Source organism: Mesoplodon densirostris, chromosome 2, assembly GCF_025265405.1.
Source record: "Mesoplodon densirostris isolate mMesDen1 chromosome 2, mMesDen1 primary haplotype, whole genome shotgun sequence".
Classification (NCBI taxonomy): Eukaryota; Metazoa; Chordata; class Mammalia; order Artiodactyla; family Ziphiidae; genus Mesoplodon; species Mesoplodon densirostris.
In genome coordinates, this window is record NC_082662.1 from 183,399,070 (window position 1) to 183,419,215 (window position 20,146).

Below are 20,146 nucleotides of genomic sequence, written 5' to 3' on the forward strand. Positions count from 1 at the left end.
CCAGCCGCTCCGCGGCATATGAGATCCTCCCAGACCGGGGCACGAACCCGTATCCCCTGCATCGGCAGGCGGACTCTCAACCACTGCGCCACCAGGGAGGCCCTACTATGCACAATTTGATGCAAACAATTGGACAACCTAGAAGAAATGGACAAGTTTCTAGAAGCAAACAGCTCACTAAAACTGAATCAAGAAGAAATGGATAATTTGAACAGACCAATCACTAGAAGTGAAATCAATTCTGTAATTAGAAAAAAAATGAAAAACAACTCCCTACAAACAGACCAGATGGTTTCACCAGGGAAGTCTACAAAACATACAAAGAAGAACTTATACTGATCCTTCTCAAACTCTGCCAAGGGACTGAAGAGGAGGGAATGTTCCCAAAGTCATTCTATGAAGATACTATCACCCTGATACCAAATCCAGACAAACACAATGCCAATAAAGAAAATTACATGCCAGTATTTGATGAATACAGATGCAAAAATCATCAACAAAGTATTAGCAAGCTGAATCCAACAACACATGAAAAAGATCATACATCACAATCAAGTTAGATTCATTGCAGGGTCAAAAGGATGGTTCAGGGGCTTCCCTGGTGGCGCAGTGGTTAAGAATCTGCCTGCCAATGCAGGGGACACGGGTTCGAGCCCTGGTCTGGGAGGATCCCACATGCCGCGGAGTGACTAGGCCCGTGCGCCACAACTACTGAGCCTGCGCATCTGGAGCCTGTGCTCCGCAACAGGAGAGGCCGCGACAGTGAGAGGCCCGCGCACCGCGATGAAGAGTGGCCCCCGCTCGCCGCAACTAGAGAAAGCCCTCGTGCAGAAACGAAGACCCAACACAGCCATAAATAAATAAATAAATAAATAATAAAATTAAAAAAAAAAAAAAGGATGGTTCAACATACACAAATCAATCAATGTATACACCACATCAACAAAAGAAAAGAAAAAAAAAAACACATGAGCATTTCAATAGATGCAGAAAAAGTATCTGATAAAATTCAAAATCCATTCATGATAAAACTCTTACCAAAATGGGTATAAAGGGAATATATCTCAACATAATAAAAGCTATTTATGACAAATCCACAGCCACCATAATAGTCAGCAGAGAAAGTTGAAAGTCTTCCCTCTAAAATCTGGAATAAGACAAGGATGCCCACTCTCACCACTTCTCTTCAACATAGTATTGGAAGTCCTAGCCACTGCAATCAGACAAAAAAAGAAATAAAAGGAAACCATATTTGAAAAGAAGTACAACTGTCACTGTTTGCAGATGACATGTTACTATATATAAAAATCCTAAAGACTCCACACAAAAACTATTAGAACTGATATACAAATTTAGCAAGGTAGCAGCATACAAGATTAACATAAAGAAATCTGTTGCATACCTTTACACTAACAATGAATAATCAGAAAGGGAAAGTAAAAAAAAAATCCCTTTTAAAATTGCATCAAAATCTATAAAATACTTAGGAGTAAACCTGATGAAGGAGGTGAAAGACTTATATGCTGAGAACTATAAAACATTAATAAAGGAAATTTCAAGATGATTCAAAGAAATGGAAAGCTGTCACTCCCATGCTCTTGGATTGGAAGAATTAACATTGTTGAACTGGCCATACTACTCAAAGCAATCTACAGGTTTAATGCAATCCCTATCAAATTACCCAGGACATTTTTCACAGAACTGGAACAAATAATCCTAAAATTTATATGGAACTGTAAATGACTCAGAATTGCCAAAGCAAATGAGAAAAAAGAACAAAGCTGGAGACATAATCCTTCTAGATGTTAGACAATACTGCAAAGCTACAGTAATCAAAACAGTGTGCTAGTGAACCCAAAGCAGACATAAGGATCAGTGGAACAGAATAGAGAGCCCAGAAATAAACCCACACAACTAGAGTCAACTAGTCAACTAGTCTTTGACAAAGGAGGTAAGAATAAACAATGGGGAAAAGGCAGTCTCTTCAGCAAGTGTTGCTGGGGAAGCTGGACAGCCACATGTAAATCAATGAAGTTAGAACACACCCTCACACCATACACAAAAATAAACTCAAAATAGCTTAAAGACTTAAATATAAGACATGACACCATAAAACTCCTAGAAGAGAACATAGGCAAAACATTCCCTGACATAAATCATATCAATGTTTTCTTAGGTCAGTCTTCCAAGGAAAAAGAAATAAAAGCAAAAATCAACAAATGGGACCTAATTAAACTTATAAGCTTTTGCACAGCAAAGGAAACCACAAACAAAATGGAAAGACAACCCACAGGATGGGAGAAAATATTTGCAAATGATGCACCCGGCAAGGGCTTAATTTCCAAAATATTCAAACAGCTCACACAACTCAGTAACAACAACGACAAAAAACCCAGTTTAAAAACGGGCAGAAGACCTAAATAGACATTTCTCCAAAGAAGATATACAGATGGCCAATAGGCACATGAAAAAATGCTGAATATCACTAATTATTACAGAAAAGCAAATGACAACTACAATGAGATATTACCTCACATCAGTCAGAATGGCCATCATTAAAAAGTGTAAAAAAAAAAAATGCTGGAGAGAGTGTGGAGAAAAGGAAAACCCCTCCAATGTTGGTGGGAATGTAAACTGGTGCAGCCACTATGGAAAACAGTATGGAGGGTCCTCAAAAAACTAAAAATAGAGTTGCCATATGATCCAGCAATCCCACTCCTGGGCATATATCCAAGACAAATATAATTCGAAAAGATACATGCACCCCAATGTTCATAGTAGCACTATTTACAATAGCCAAGACATGGAAGCAACTTAAATGTCCATCGATAGATAAATGGATAAAGAAGATGTGGCATACATACACAATGTAATACTACTCAGCCATAAAAAAAAAGAATGAAATAATGCCATTTGCAACAACATGGATGGACCTAGAGATTATCATTCTAAGTGAAGTCAGACAGAGAAAGACAAATACCATATGATATCACTTATATATGGAATCTAAAAAAATGACACAAAGAAACTTATTTACAAAACAGAAAGAGACTCACAGACACAGAAAACAAAATTATGTTTACCAAATGGGAAAGGGGGTGAGGGAGGGATAAATTAGGAGTTTGGGATTAGTATAGCAAATTACTATATATAAAACAGATAAACAACAAGGTCCTACTATAAAGTACAGGGAACTAGATTCAGTATCCTGGAATAAAACATAATGAAAAAGAATATGTATATATACGTATAACTGAATCCTTCGCTCTATACCAGAAACTAAAACAACATTGTAAATCAACTATACTTCAATTTTAAAAAGCCATAAAAAATATTAGACTGAAAATAGTTTTATATTTTCCTGAATTGACTCACATAGTTGTTCACAAGTGTATTAAACTTTGGATAAAAATTCAGATATGGTATTTAAATTTAGAAACGTTCCATTCATGTATTCACTCATTCATTTGACAAAATGTTTATTGAGAGCCTATTATATACCCAGGATTGCATCAGAGATTGGTGACAAGAACATGTTCTATTCTTCATTCTCTCATCAAGATAGTCAATATAAATATAAATAAGTGCAAAAACCCATAATGAATGTTATAATGTGTGTGTGTGGATATGTATTATATGAGAGAGACACACATATATATATGAGGGTAGTATGAAGAGAGTTGTCACTAAGTGGAAGAAGAGGGTACAGGCACCTGTAGACATGAACACAGGGTACAGAGGGGTCTCATAAGTATGGATCCTTAACTACCTCAGCAACACTACAGCATAACTACTAGAAATGGAAGGGAGAGCTGAGAATTAAATTCTGGGCAGGAACCTCATTACAAGAGTTCTGTGTACCATAGGGGGACTTCAGTATTTATGACTGCTTTCCTACACAACAGCTTGAGGGTCAAAAGTTCTTCAGCTCCATTTTGTCTTGGACTAGAGACTTCCAAAAGAGATTACAGTAACAGACAAGATAAGCTAAAATACAGAAATTCATATGCAAGTATGAATACATTGAAGAATACTGAAGGGAGTACATTCATGCCAGGGGAAAATCAAGAAATATTAGTGACTATGATAATTTTAAAATGAACATTAACTTACTTATATCTTCAACAAGTAGTTCTCCATATGTACATGGACTAGGGTGTGAGCAAAAATGGCACAGTCTCTGCCTTTGGAGGTCTGCTTGGAGAGACAAGTGTGTATTGACCACACAAATACAATCCCATTAGTATAACTGGAAAAGTGTCATGTACAAGAAATATAGGCTGCTATTTTAAAATACATTAAACCTTGATTTAGACTGGGGAAAAGGAACAAACTTTTTGAGGGAGTGGTTCTTAAACTGAAGACCAAAAGATAGATACACAGTTGCTAGAGAAACAAAGTGGTAAAACAATTTGTGTCTCAACCTGGCAAAGGGCATTATCAAATAGGTATCACTGATAGTATTATTTAAATTCTACTATTTAAACAAATTAAATTTAAGTAGAGATTAATAAAATAATTTTTATTACTTTTATAAAAATGACACATTTTAGGTCAATTTCATTTGAAACCGATTTGGCAAGTTCAATACACCGTTACACAACTGAATTTGAGAAGTTCTCCACTCAGCAATCTGAGAGTTCCCCTCCTGTTTTCTTTCATTAAAGATCTATTAAATTCCTGAAGAGCCAAGAAGGTTGCTAAACGTGGAGGAAGTGACTGCTGAATTTTGAGACTTTACACATCAGCGTGGCAGACAAACAGAAAAGTGGAAGGCTGCTAACTCTGAAGTACCAATTCTATCAATATGTGGTCAGGAAAATAAGCAGCTGCAAATGAAGTTCTTGGCTTAGCCAGGGAGTTGAGAGCTGAAGGTGCAATTCAGAATGGCTGCTTCAGCTGAGGATACAGAAGTGAAGGGCACGTCCCACTGCCCGCAGTTCCGTTAGGCAGAGGTGAGCTATACAGCCATTCCCCTAATCACCTGTCCATAGTGAGGAGTGCAACTCCTGGTGTAAATCCTATGCATTATCTCTTAGACTTCCTAGAGATGATTAAAAAGACTTCCTCTGGCAAGCCTCATGGCAGGAAGCTGGCCTCTCCACACTAGGCTGGGTGCTCCATCCCTGAGGATGTTGCAGTCAAGAAGCCTGGCCCCTTGGCCATGGCTCCTCTGATGGTATCTGCATTCCTGGTCCAAGCACCTCCATTCAGATGCCTCTTTATCAAGAGGCCTCGGCTTAGGCCCTCCCCAGACACCTCTGCTGAGACCTCCTTACTGGAGGCAGGAGGGAGAGGGGTCTCAAAGACACTTTTCTCCTCTCTCAGTACTCAGTACCTTTCCTCTCCTAGCCTCTCCTTTTCTCCCCTGCAGGACCCCGGGTCAATACAGGAGCCCTTTTTTTGGTGTTCCCTCAACAGTGAGACAATCCCCTTATTTGTGCTGACACTTCCGGACCTCACTAGGTGCATCCCATGGCGGAAAAACGTGGATCACTGAGGCAGCTGGTGCTTTCTCCTTTTGCTTCTACTATCACAGTAAGTGACTAAAGGCTCCAGTGTTACTTTTACTTTGGCTCATTGTCTCAACGGACAACTCCACCCCTGACAGTGCCTCTCTCTCCACGTCAGCCCAGCTCTTGACACATAACATATATTTATAATTAGTCACTGCACTCCTTCAAGTGGGTTTTGAAAAAGGTCTCAAAAACCCTTCCCAACAGTTTCTTAGTCTCGCAATACCAACTGTTTAAGGTGGGCACACAAATTAAAATCTATTCATTCTGGGTACACAGAGTAAAAAGGAGGGTAAGGATAGAGTTCATGAGTATATTAATATTTAAATATTCTGGAACAGAAGAAAAGGCAGCGGAAGTGCCATCTTGTTTCATGACTATGAATTTGTTGGCAAAGTAACTACACGGTCATTAGAAAATCCCAATTAATTAATGTCAGTGCTAATGGCTTTAAATATATGGAGGGCTTACGAAGCACTTTCCAATCAATGTCCTCAAAGACAGAGAAGACAGAGTGAGTATAATTCCTAGGGAGAGCTGGAGACTGTCAAATGAATGGCCTGTGTGAGAGGAGAGAATACAAACAGAATCATTTAGGTTATTCTGCCGTGTTCTGCCCTTCCCCTAATACTTTAACTGTTCAAGCCAGATTCCACTCCAGCGGTCCTTAACAGCAACAATTTAATTATGAAAATATTAGATTTTATCATTTATAAATGATTACAGGCTGGAATTTCATTAATTCAAAAATTTAAGCTACAGAGGTGTGCGTGTCTAGAACAATGAAATGGATATTTTAAGTAAGAATAAAAACCATAAATGGATATAGCCTACTCCATTGGAATTACAAATGTGAGTAGTTTTTCACCCAAGAGATGAAGAAACTTAACTGAGTTTTAAAGGCAGTTGTATTGATTAAATGCTGTATTTTCTAAAGCTGTATATGCATCATATATATGTGTGTATGTGTGTATATATGCGCATACATATAAACACATATATATTATACTTCTGAGGTGGAGGAAGTTTTCTTTTTATTTTCATTTGTAAAATGAGGATAATAGCTTATTAATAGGACTATATAAAGGAAAATGAGCAATGTAAAGTACTTAAAACAGTGCCAAGCATCCATCGACAGATAAAATATATATGTGTGTGTATATATACATGTATGTATATATATGTGTTTGTGTATAAATTTATGTATCTATAGTACATGCCATTTTCTTATGGTTGAAGAATACAACAGACTCAAGCGACACAAAATTGTATGTCTGAATATTAAGAGAAAGAGAGAGATACAAAGAGAGATCATATTTAGTTAAAGGATTTGGAATCGTTTCATAAAGCAGGGTATTTTAAGATAAGCCTTGCAGGAAATGAGGTATGTACCTATCAAAATACTAGGAAGAGTGCTGGTAGATAAGGAAACAGCATGGGTAGAGGCAGAAATGCCTCCAGCATAATGGAATAATAGCAATGTTATACCATTACTTTGTTTTAAGGGTTTTAAAAAAATTATTATTGACTTAACTATACTATGAAAACTGCCACATAATTAAAGTCACATAAATAAGTAAATAAATACAAGTGGAACAATAAACTAGATATGACATGACTCATGTATTTAATAAATTGGATGAAGTGGTAATATAGAAGACATATTCAACATGTTATTATAATTTGCTTGTTTTGGTTTCTGAAATTTCACTTTAGAAAATGTGTGTGTTCTAAAAGAGGATTTTGAGAAATGAAAAATTTGCAGGTGGATGCCAATATTATTTAAGGAATAAGGGCTTGAACATTCTTCATACATATAATTATCAGATACCCATTTGTTTCCATGCAACACCTGTTCCTGATGTGCTTGCTTTTTTTTATTATGATTTTTACTTTCTATTACCAATGGTGATTTATCATCTCATTTATTTCAGGTCTTTGGTAACTACATATTAAAATGAAATACAAAAGTGTTTTGGGGGACTTCCCAGATGGTGCAGTGGTTAAGAATCCGCCTGCCAATGCAGGGGACACGGGTTCAATCCCTGGTCTGGGAAGAACCCACATGCCACAGAGCAACTAAACCCGTGCACCACCACTACTGAGCCTGTGCTCTAGAGCCCGCGAGCCACAACTACTGAAGCCCGTGCACCGCAACAAGAGAAGCCACCACAATGAAGAGTAGCCCCCACTTGACGCAACTAGAGAAAACCCGTGCACAGTAACGCAGACCCAATGCAGCCAAAAATAAAAATTAATTAAATTTTTTTTTAAAAAAGCAAAAGTGTTTTGCTTTGTTTTGTAAGTAAGAAACACATTCCTATTCATCCATTTTGGGAAAATCATAGTTATGTGTAAAATATTGATTTGTTGCTCGATTGTTTACTTTTAAAACATCATTTCACACCTAGAAGTAATAGCTTTCATTAGCATATACTTTATGCTGCAGCAAAGAATTTCAATATTGCAGGCAAATTATATGTTAACAAAATTGGCTGTGTTTCCTATCTGAAAAAATGAACCACAGTACATTGCTTTAAAAAATCATCATGGGCTTCTGCCTTAAATGCATTGACAATAATCTCAGGGCACAATGTGTGGCAAAGCACATAGTTAAGCATTAGCTTTCTACTCAGAAAAACAAAACAGAACAAAACACCTGCATTTCCCATAGCCACGTCACATACGGCTTAGGTGGGACCACCGGGTAGAATTAAAATGATGGCAAATAAACTATAGAACCAACACTTCCTTTTTACTACCAACTTTAAGCAAGGTCACGCCCAGTGAGTTATGGGACTCATGACCATCCTTAGGGATGGCCGGAGTGACACTTTTCTCACATCGAAAATCAAGTAAAGGGGGGCTTCCCTGGTGACGCAGTGGTTGAGAGTCCGCCTGCCAATGCAGGGGACACGGGTTTGTGCTCCGGTCCAGGAAGATCCCACATGCCGCGGAGCGGCTGGGCCCGTGAGCCATGGCCGCTGAGCCTGCGCATCTGGAGCCTGTGCTCCGTAACGGGAGAGGCCACAACAGTGAGAGGCCCGCGTACCGCAAAAAAAAAAAAAAATCATCAAGTAAATATCAATTCCCAGGGCTGTCTTAGCAGAGAAAAGTAAGTCATGATTATGAGACTACAGATAAAGCATAAAATAAATGGGGGATGGGTATCAGGGAGTTGATTATAGGATTGTATGAAGGTAATTAAAGCTAAGATATTTTAAAGTTTTTTCCGGAGATGTGCGCATATGTGTGTGTGTGTGTGTGTGTGTGTGTGTGTGTGTGTGTGTGTGTGTGTGTGTGTGTGTGTGTGTGTGTGTGTAAAACTAAGCTAGGCTCTTTCTCTGAATGACTGCCCCCCTCCTCACCCTCTGACCCTCTTCCCAGACACTACTATTTGTTTCAGTAGCACAGTACCCTCTAGCTCACTTTCCACTTTATCAGCTTAACTCAGAGAACTCTTAACGCCTCCTGTGAAGGGAGGAAAGAAGAGAAGGTGTTAATTGTACTCTCTTCTTATTTTACCTCAGCAGCTACTGATGACTTTTCTAAGCAAGCTATTCCAATGACATCAGTATAGGGCAAATGCCCTTACAAGCATAAAACAAACAAATCAATGCTTTGGTAAGGTTTCCTAGGTCTGCGTGCCTTATTAGAACATCCAGTGTTCTCAGGATGTCAAATCAGCTACACTTTGCCTCCGCCGAGGCATTTACATGTGTCCTTCCTGGCACCCTGCCACAAGTGAGTTGCTTTTCATTCATCAAACACCGCAGCACACACCACTCTAACTAGGCGACTGCTCCTCATTTCTGCCCAAATCTCTTTATCATGGAATTGGGCTCCTTTCAAAAAGTTTATCATGTTGAAAAGGGCCTGCAATGCAAAAACAATGCCATTTATCAGCTTAGGCAAGGAGACTGCTAGAAAATGATGAATTTTCCACACATGGCTGTAGTTTATCACCAGTTTATTTTAACTTCTCCTTGTCCTTGCTGGATACGTTTGTATGACATGTAAACTTTAAGCACCTCATGCCCCTCTCCCCTGAGGAATGTGCTTAATAATGCAGATGTGCACTTATAAAGTTGTCTTCTACCAGAGAGTGTACAAGAAAGGCAAACTGTAAGAATTATAAAATGTTTTAAAAATACATGATCTTAGGAATCACTTAGTTCCTGCCAGAACAAAAGGCAAAGAATAACATCAAAGGAAAAACTGCTTCCAAAAAATATTTTTACATAACTAAATGAACTGAATGGTTAGAAAATGTTAAGTGTTAGTGGCGTACAGTGAAAACACAGACAGTATCTAGGGTTATTAGTGAACTGGTATTTCACTGCAAACACCCCCACTCTCTTGATGAGAGATGCCTTGAGCGCCATTAGGAAGCTTCCATGAATCCTGGTGGGGCTGGAGAGTCAGGCTACTCTATCAGAATCAAGTAGATTTCAGGAGTGGTCCTCCATGAGACATCACTGATACTCACTCACACTAGGCACAGTCTCTCACTGTGACACTGCACCTCTGAAAACTGTAATAGATGCCCGTGAAGGTCAGATCGCTCCAGGAGGGACTCTGTGCACTGTCTTTTTTTTGGGCAGGGGCCACTGCTCAGCGCAGCGTGCAAGATCTTAGTTCCTCGACCAGGGATGGAACCCGTGCCTCCTGCAGTGGAAGCGTGGAGTCTTGACAACTGGACAGCCGGGGAAGTCTGTGCACCGCCCTCTTTACCCCATACCGCCAGTTTCTGTATTGCAGCTTTGGAGGAGTTTACCTGGCTGGTGGAACCTAGGCTACCTGCCTGGGCTGAGAGGCACAGAGGCTGGGAGAAAGTTTCTGGATTCCATTTTGAGATACATGGATGTTCATAGGATGAAAAAATTCCTCCAACTAAATGGCTGTGTTTAAAGGCTTGTGGAGCAACAACAGCGCATCCACATTACGGTGTTCAGGCAAAAACTGATACGCGTTTGCAATTGTTTACCTGCACACTGGCAACTCTTAGTTGAAGACAGCTAAACCACCTTATTTGTCTATTTCAGCTAACCCAGATAATATCAGATTATTACAAAATAAACTCAACAGAAAAGGACCAGAATCCATTCCTATTTTATGCTATTAGCCACTATATGCTATGTTAAGAGATTTGTCCTAATACCAACTCTGAATGAAATACAGTCTTAACACAGAAGCTTGATTTACAATGAGCTCGTACAATTCAGTTCATAACTGATTCTGACAATAAGTCGAAGTTCAATGAAAGCTCAAAACCATTATGTATCTCATAACAGAGTTCTCTACAGAACTGCTGCCTCTAACTGCTCTGAGAATTTTGCTTGATAACCTTTGCAATCTATCAAGCAATTAAATGATATATAAAGTATTTTACATAAAGGCCAGTGTGTAAATATGTCCAAGAGGAAAAAAAAGTTATTCTCTTTTAAAAACAAGACAATAAGCACTTTTGGTTTATTGCAGAGACTGCTAGGACTCATATAAGTTCCCATTTCAATTTGGGTTTTCACTAAGACCTAAGGTAGCTGTATTTTTGGTCTTTTGGCAGGAAGGAAGCTAGAAAGGAGACCTAACAGGCTGTGTGGCTGCAGTGGCCCATTCTTTGTTTAAGCTGTTTACCTGAGATAACTTGGAAGGCAAACTAAATCCCTCCTGGGAATTTACGGCTAGGTGAAGAGGCAGGAAACAGAACAAAATGGCAATTAGCAAGCCAAAATGGAAGGGAATACAAAGCGTCTAGAAATCTGGGTGCCTGGCAGTTGGAAAAACCAGATGCTTCTAGATTCCAGAGAGCAATTGAGGGGCCTGAAAAATATTTTCAGTGACAAAAATCCAACAAGAGTTTTAGTCGAACAAAAATTCCTGACAACATTTATATTATAAATACATTGTTTTTTCACGTAAAGCTTTTAAATGTCTTAAGAGGAGGAAAAGGTTGGCAGAGAGGGAGTAAGAGAGGTGAGAAGGGAAAGGGAAAGAGGGGCATGGCCTGTAAAAGTAAATAAATCAATCAGAAATTTATCAGAAAAAAACTTTGAATTTGTTAATATAGCACATGAAACTGACCAAAATTCAAAAGGTAAATAGCCTACTAATATTTTGAGAAAACTATGTTTCCAAATAAATCACAAAGCTGGATAATAAATGATGTGTTAATAACTTGGACTTCATCAAAATTAAAACCTTCCTCTCTTTTAAAAACACTGTTAACAAATGAAAAGGCAAGCCACAGCTGGGAGAAAATATTTGTGATTCATATATCTGATGAAGGAATGATAGCCATAATATAAAAATCTCACAACTCAGCAAAAGACAAAGAATTCTACACCCTAATGTACAGGAGACTTGAACAAAAACTTCAAAAAAGATGATAGCCACATAGGTAATAAGTATACTAGATATGCTCAACATAATTAGTTTCCAATGTAAGTTTAAACCAGAATAAGATTCATTCTATTAAAATAGCTCAGGGACTCCCATGGTGGTATGGTGGTCCAGCGGTTAAGACTCTGCTACTAATGCAGGGGCCCCGGGTTCAATCCCTGGTCAGGGAACTCAATCCCACATGCCACAACTAAGAGCCCGTATGCCACAACTAAAGATCCCACGTGCTGCAACGAAGATCCTGCGCAGCCAAATAAATAAATAGATATTTTTTAAAAAAGTAATTCTTAAAAATAAAGTAAAATGGCTCAAATTGCAAAGACTGACAAGATCAACTACTGCTGAGGATGGGGAGCAACTTGAAGCTTTTTCAGTTCTGGAGGGAACATAAAATGGTACAACCAATTTAGAAAACAATTTTATAGTTTTTTTTTTAAATAAAGTGAAATATACACTTAACATATGACAAAGCACTTCAACTCTTAAGTATCCCTCACTATGAAAATATATATTCATACATAGACTAGTACGTACACAAATATTCATAAAAGTTTTATTCATTGTAGTCAAAAATTGGAAGCAACCCATATTCCCACAAACCAAATTTGGTCTATCCATACTATTCAGCAATAAAGAAACAAATTACTGATACAAGCAACTACATGGATGAAAGTAAAAACATTATGCCATGGATATGATGCCAGATATGAAAGAGCACATCATGTATGATTCCATTTATAGTTAATTCTAGAAGTAATATTAATATTTAGTATCAAAAGTCTACCAGGGACTATGTAAAACTGAATCACTTTACTGTACAGCAGAAATTAACACAACTATACTGCAATAAAATACATTTTTCAAAAAAGAATAAAATTAAAAGAACTAAGCCCTCTATGCAAAAAAAAAAAAAAATGTCTACCAGGGACTAACTATCCATGGAGTTGAGGGGGTTTTGGCTGCAAAAAAAGTACAAGGAAATTTGGAGGAGTGAAGAGACTATTCTATATCTTGAGTATGGTGTTGGCCACATAGGTATAACATCTGATAAAATTCATCAAACTACTTTAATATTGGTACATTTTATTATATCTTTTAAAATTTATTCATCACTTTTTTTTTAGATGTTAATGGAATTAAGTTCTGAGCTATTATGGTCAGCAAGCAATAACTCTTTTTTTTTAACTTATTTATTTATTTATTTATTTTTGGCTGTGTTGGGTCTTCGTTTCTGTGCAAGGGCTTTCTCTTAGTTGTGGCAAGCAGGGGCCACTCTTCATCGTGGTGCGCGGGCCTCTCACTATCGCGGCCTCTCTTGTTGCGGAGCACAGGCTCCAGACGCACAGGCTCAGTAGTTGTGGCTCACGGGCCCAGTTGCTCCGCAGTATGTGGGGTCCTCCCAGACCAAGGCTCGAACCTGTGTCCCCTGCATTAGCAGGCAGATTCTCAACCAGCTGCGCCACCAGGGAAGCCCCATCACACTTTTTAAAAAGCATTCCATATTCTCGACATTAAACCATCCTCAGGTCTCCAATCACAGGCTGGAAGCATGCTGTAATTATTTACTATCCCTGAAGCCAAGGAAAGCTTCTAAGAAGAGAATCTCCCAGGGAATATAACCAGGGGCCAAGAAAAAAAAAAAATAAAGCAATTCCTGGAGACTAGAATCAGGGCCTATTCGAAGAATTTCTGCTCCGTCAAAGTAAGGGCCTTCACACTATCCGCCCAGTGAGATTCCAAAATAGTTTTGGATAAACAACTCTTCTGTGTCTTCCATTCTTCCATTTTTACAATGTTACACTCTTGTTTACTCTGTGTGTGTGTGTGTAGAGGGTAGGGGTCTGGTAGAGATAAATTGTTACTAGCTCGTAATCACAAGATCTGCCCCTAATTTAGATGAAAACACCAGAGCTCTTGGCCTTTGAACAGAATGGAGGAACTGGATGGGTCTTTGGTTGCCTCCTTTGATGAGGGAAGAAGGTACTGTGTTTGAGAAAGAGAACAGATGAATAGGTGAAAGGAGGTTAGTCAGGGGCAAAGAATAATGCCCACCATCCTCTGCCTATGTCCTTTCTCTTTCACTGACCCAGAGCTAACATATATTCCTTAGTCTACTTTTATTAACTGGGGCCATTACACTGGGTTCTGGTCAATGAAATGTTGGCAGAAGTCATATATATGCAAATTCCAGGTCTAATTGCAAAAATGACTCATTCAGTTGTCTACGCATTCTCTTGACCCCTATCTGTCAACTTGATGTCAACCCCAAGATGACCTTGGGAGTCACTTACTGAAGAAGAAAGAGCCACAAAGACAAAAAGTCAATGTCCCTGATTGATTTGCATGCAGTAGAAATCTGCACTGGACCATGATATGGGTGAGAAATAAACTTGTATTTTGTTAGGCCATGGAAATTTTTCTTTGGTACAGCACTTAGCATTACTCATTCTGACAATTTTAGTGTTAAATCACACAGAATTATACCAAGAAAGTTTATAAAAATTATAAAATATTGCAATATTTGAAACTTACCATTCAAAACCCTTGATAAGCTATGAGGGCAAAAAAATATTTATTTTTTTATCTTTCAAGTAAATTGCATTACATGAGAGAGAATTTCCTGGAACTGCTTGAAAAGCACTTCAAGTACAATTAACCTTTGGTTGTAAAACTGAGAAAGATAAGTATCATTGAAAATCTGAATTATTGCAATGGCATTCACCAAATTCATGCCCTAAAATGTTGGTCTCAGAATCTTTTACTATGGCTCTATTAGCCAAAAACCTAGGTCCTCACACTGAAAAAGGGATTTAGTTTTACTCTGTTCCAGATTTTGAAGCAAAAAACATTTTAGACTAAGATTCAATAACAACATACTGATTGCCTCTTCTGATTTTTGTTTCTCATGCTTTGAGATCAACATTTCCAGCGTTTGTTTGTTTTACTGCCTGAATATATTTCAAACCAGAAGACCTTTCCTCACATCACATTTTCAGAGGCAAAAGATGGATAAAATAGGTCTTTCAAGTATGAACAGTCCAAGAGAGGAGGAACTCTCCCTTGACACTCTTGAGGTAGGTTAAAAACAAAAAAATCCTCCACAGAAAATTTGTTTTAAAGTGCCCTATTCTTCAGGCAGCATAATTTTCCACTTCAATCATGAAGACAGAGTGCCTCATCTATACTCTAAGAGTTAAAATAAAGCAGCATTATCCATTTATAATAAGAATATCTATCATAAGAATGCTAACGGGCAGACAGAATCAAATAATAGAATTAATATATAATATAGCTGTCTGTTGAGCTGTCTACTAGAGAATCCAACCCTGATAGAGAATTTCACTCTGGGTCTTGGGTAAACAGGGGTGTGTCATTTTGACCAAGTTATTTAACCTCTCTTTCATCAACATTCTATCTGAAAGTAAGGAATAATAGTAGTGCTCATCTCATACAAGTATTGTGAAATTAAGTAAGTTAATATGGGTAAAATGCTGAATAAAGTGACTTCTATCAGATCATATGCTCAACAAAATATAATTTGTTTACACATTCACTTATTCTTTCATTTATTTGATGAGTACTCATTGAGCACCTACTTTTTCAGGTACTGGTCTACATGCTGGAAATATAACAGTGAACCCACACACATAAATTTATATTCTCATTCATATTATATTGTACTGAAAAACAAGCAATAGGTAAAATATATAGTATATTAGGCTATAATGAATGCTACAGAATAAAATAAAGGAGCAAAGTTAGGAGGTGATATAGAAATTAAGATTTTAAATGGGGTAGGGGAACATATTAATTAGCTCAGCTGCCATAACAAAATACCATAGACTGGGTGGCCTAAACAACAGAAAAATAAATGTAAATTCCTCCTACATGTATTTGTAGTCTAATAGCTAAACTTAACTAATAGCTTATAAAAGGGGGGGGGCATATTAAAAGATGATAAAAAAGAATACAGAGAAGATACAAAATAAATTGAAACTTAGATATTAAAAATATTTTAAAATAAAGGCATAGAATAAATTAAAATTTTAAGTTAAAATGAAGTAAAACCTGAAAAAAAATTAATAACCAAATATATATGCTTAATACTTAAAAACAATTTATTAAAGATATAAAAGTAATTACACTGAAGAACAAAATGATAAAATAATATAAGCCAATGAGAAAAGAGGTTAGAAACAAGAAAGTAAAACGATTATTTCTAACTAAATATATGAGTCTGGTACTAAAATTCATGGAAGTTTCCACTATGAAAATAAACAGAAGTGTAGCTTGAGAGTAAGAATTAATGGTGAAAAAAATGTGTAAACATTTTCTAAAAGAGCTTAAAGATGACTAAAGCAGAAAGCATGGAGATTAGAAGAAGAGATATGTAACAAATACACTAATAAGGAAACAAAATAAAAAATATCAAAGTGAAAATATTTAAACCTTTCAAATGTATTAAAATATTTCTTAGCTTATTAACACGCGGTCTGTTGTGAATCACAATCTTCTTGATTACACCAAACATAAGGATTCCTGGCCTCTGCTACACAACTCTGAACTCGTAACTTCTCAACCTGCTGCTCAGGCAGCTGCACTGTAGCAGGCATGTCAAGTTATATGCATGTTACATATATTAATACACACTAACGTATATACATTAATACACATTAGTAATAGAATCGTGGCTTTAAAGTTAAAGAGATTTTTTAACTTTATTCAACAAAATTATGTTTATGCTTAGGTAGTTCTGGATTCCTGGGGCATATAGATTCTCACTGCTAACCTCTCCTTTTTAGTCATTAACTTTGTGCTAATTTCTGCTTACTTGTTAGGCAGCAATAGGAAACTACGATGCAGAGTATAGGAGGGAAGAATAATTATGTTCCTGATGGCAAATAGTCTTATTCATATGCCAGACAGATGCTCTAAATCATCACAGCCCTCAGTCTTTCTAATCCTACACAGAGCCTAAGAATACTTCTTAACACAGTTCTTTGGAAAGTAATTTCTAATTCATCACACTTGGCATATGACTTGAAATGAGGTCTTTTCTTTTGCAGTAGCACAGGTAAGTGGAATACCTGGTATGTTGAACACTGAGGACCCAAAATTATCTCAGTGGGAACTACTCTCTTTCCTTAAAAAAATGTCCACCGTTCATTGGAAAAAACACCTTTTTTCACTCAATGAAGCAAAGATGCTAGCATATTTATTGAGTGCTCAAAATCTTATACCTCTAAGCTAGTACATATTATTTTTTTCCCAAGAAGGAAAAAAAGATATGCTTTTATTTTAAAAACAGTTCATATGAAATGCCAAAACATATCTCATGATTGAGATAAATGTTTCATGGGATTATATTTCAGTCATAACCTCTTATTTTAATTAGTAATTTTATGTAAAAATAATAAAATTATAAAATATGTAAAATCTTAAAATATTGTCAGAATATGTAACACTGCCTTTCAACAACCTAAGCTAGAAGAGCCTCACACATAAGAGCCATGGGTTCTTAAAATGGTTTCCAGTCCATGAGCTTGAAATCTTTATTTTCCTTTTTTTCATGAATCTGAGGGAATTTTTAGCAGGTAAAGTTAGCCTGGTTTGTCATTTGATTACAGTGTTGCAGTCACTAAACTTGGTCTACTATTCAGTAACAAATTATCAAAATCATAGCAGCTTAAAACACTATACTTTAGTTACCTCCCAATCTCTACGGGTCAGGATCCCAGGCAGGAATAACTGGTCCTGTGCTCAGAATCTCACAAGGGTAAAATCAATGTGTTGGTCGCACTGCATCCCTTTCTAGAGCTTAAGGTAATGTTCCAGTTCAAGTAGTTGTTGGCAGAATTCAGTTTTTTGCAGCTGTAGGCCTGAGGACCTCAGCTCCTAGTAGCTGCCCCCTCTTCCCTCCTACGTGGGCATCTCCAGAACAGGGCAGTTTCTGCCTTTAAAGTCCACAGACGATCACCTGCTGCCTATTGCCACCTAACTCCAGACTCCCTTTTAAAGGTCAGGGACACCCAGGGTGACCTCTTTTTCTTTTTTTTTTTTAAATCAATGGACTGATGACCTTAACCACATCTAAAGACTCCCTGCCCTTTGCCATATGATGTAACCTGACTGTGGAAATGAAATCCACGACATTCATATAAGTGCTACCTACACTACAGGAAAAGGACTTATATAGGGCCTACTTACCATACAGCAGAAATCTTAGGGGCTATTTAAGATTCTGCCTATCATACTAAATCCTTCCCCTCACAAAAAAAATTTAGTGAATATCGAGAATGTCCTTTTGTGCTTTCACGTACAACTTCAACTCTGAGATGAAATCCAGAATAAGTGTGAATACAGTGTTCTTAATTAAACTAAGGATATATGAGTAAGAGAATTGGTATGGGCTCTCACATAAACCTTTTAAAACTTAAACTGGGTATAAAATAATGTTCCCTGCTTTCCTTTCCCTACACACACACACACACACACACACACACACACACACACACACACACAGATGGGTCTTCAAAGTAAACATAGGAAGAGCTCCCAAGCAATGAAGACCACTGAGAAGGAATGTAAGGAAAACTTCTAAATTAATTTAGCTCTGTATCAGTATAAATTTAGACTGTTTACAAATAAATAATAAATGTAGTAATATGTAATATCATTATGCAATCAGTTATAGCATATAATATGTAACAGAATATCAACATATAAATTTCAACAGAAAATAAATTATCAAATCATAACTTTTTGATTTTTGATAGATGTCATATAATTATAAAATTACATAAACAAATCATGTTGTAAACACATGCTCTTATTTATCATGTTTATATAACAAATTATTACTCTTTTTGGTATTGGTATTCTGCTAGATGTTTTTATTCTAATATTGGTTCATGTACTGACTTAACAGAAGAACAAATTTCTTGAACTATATCACAGTATTTTCAAGGTTGTAAGGCCAGGGGTCAAGGCCTGTATCACACTTCCTTTCCCTTAGTATAGCAAGTATACATAGTTTTGTAAGCATAGGCAACACGTTCCAATGATGAAAATTAAACTAGGTAACTGCCTTGCACAAGCTAGCATTAATTTACAATCTAGTTTAATATTGCTCTTAAGAATTGCAGTGTAAGACAATTTTAATAACACACACAGGAGAAAACGTTATGAGGCCCTGTGAAATTCATATTATATTTTCGACCCAGCTAAAATCACAGCATATTGAAAATATCACAGAATTTGCAGTGGTTTGGTAGTCTTTGAACTTGTGTATAAATTAAATTTTCTTTTATTATTTTATTTAGATTTTACCAAATATACATTTTTAAATACAAAGTGTATAATGATAAAGTGCTAAAAATAGCAAAATATTTTATATTGAATTTGTTTTGAAGAGTAACTTATTTTTTAAATGTTTTGTATCTAGATTTTAATCACCTTATAAATAATTTGACAGACTCTTAGTCCCTGGTATGAAAGATAAAATTTATGAAATTTCAACATAACAAAATATTAACACTTCAAAACATCCAGACTAGAATAGTGTTTCTAAGAGCAACGAGAAATAAATTGAAAGAGGACATAGCCTCATTGTAAAATACTTCACCTAATATTTGTTTAGCACTTAAAGAGTAACTGGCACTATGGTGTTTTACACTTGATTTATCATTTTTACCTCAAAACTATCATATGAGGTAGGTATTCTTTAGATTTAGAAATAACCATAGGAAGTCAAATACTTAAATCATAGAGGTAGCAAGTGATGATTATGAGATTTCAATCTATTTCTCTTTGATTCTAAAGCCTGAACTATAAACCATTGTGTAATATTATTGTAATTTTTTATATGTTTGGTATTATATAATATTACAATCCTCCAAATTCTAAAACCACAAATTAACCTGTTGTAGAGACAGTTTATATGTGAATTTAATCATTCAAACTTATTTTTATGTTTAATCACATTTGAGGGGGGACTTTTTAATGCTTTATATTGCTCTAATTACAAATTTTCTTTAAATCTTATAGGGTTCTTCCTAGTTATCCTCTAATATAAATCTTGGCTGCAACAGAACTTCTAGACAGTAAGATATGAGGAAGAGCTGGCTGGGGATCACTAGAGCTGAGTCACCTGACCTGATGTCTGTGCAAGCTTCCCCTTCTTCCTTACTCCATAAAAGTACCTCCCCAACTCACGTGCTTATTTGAGA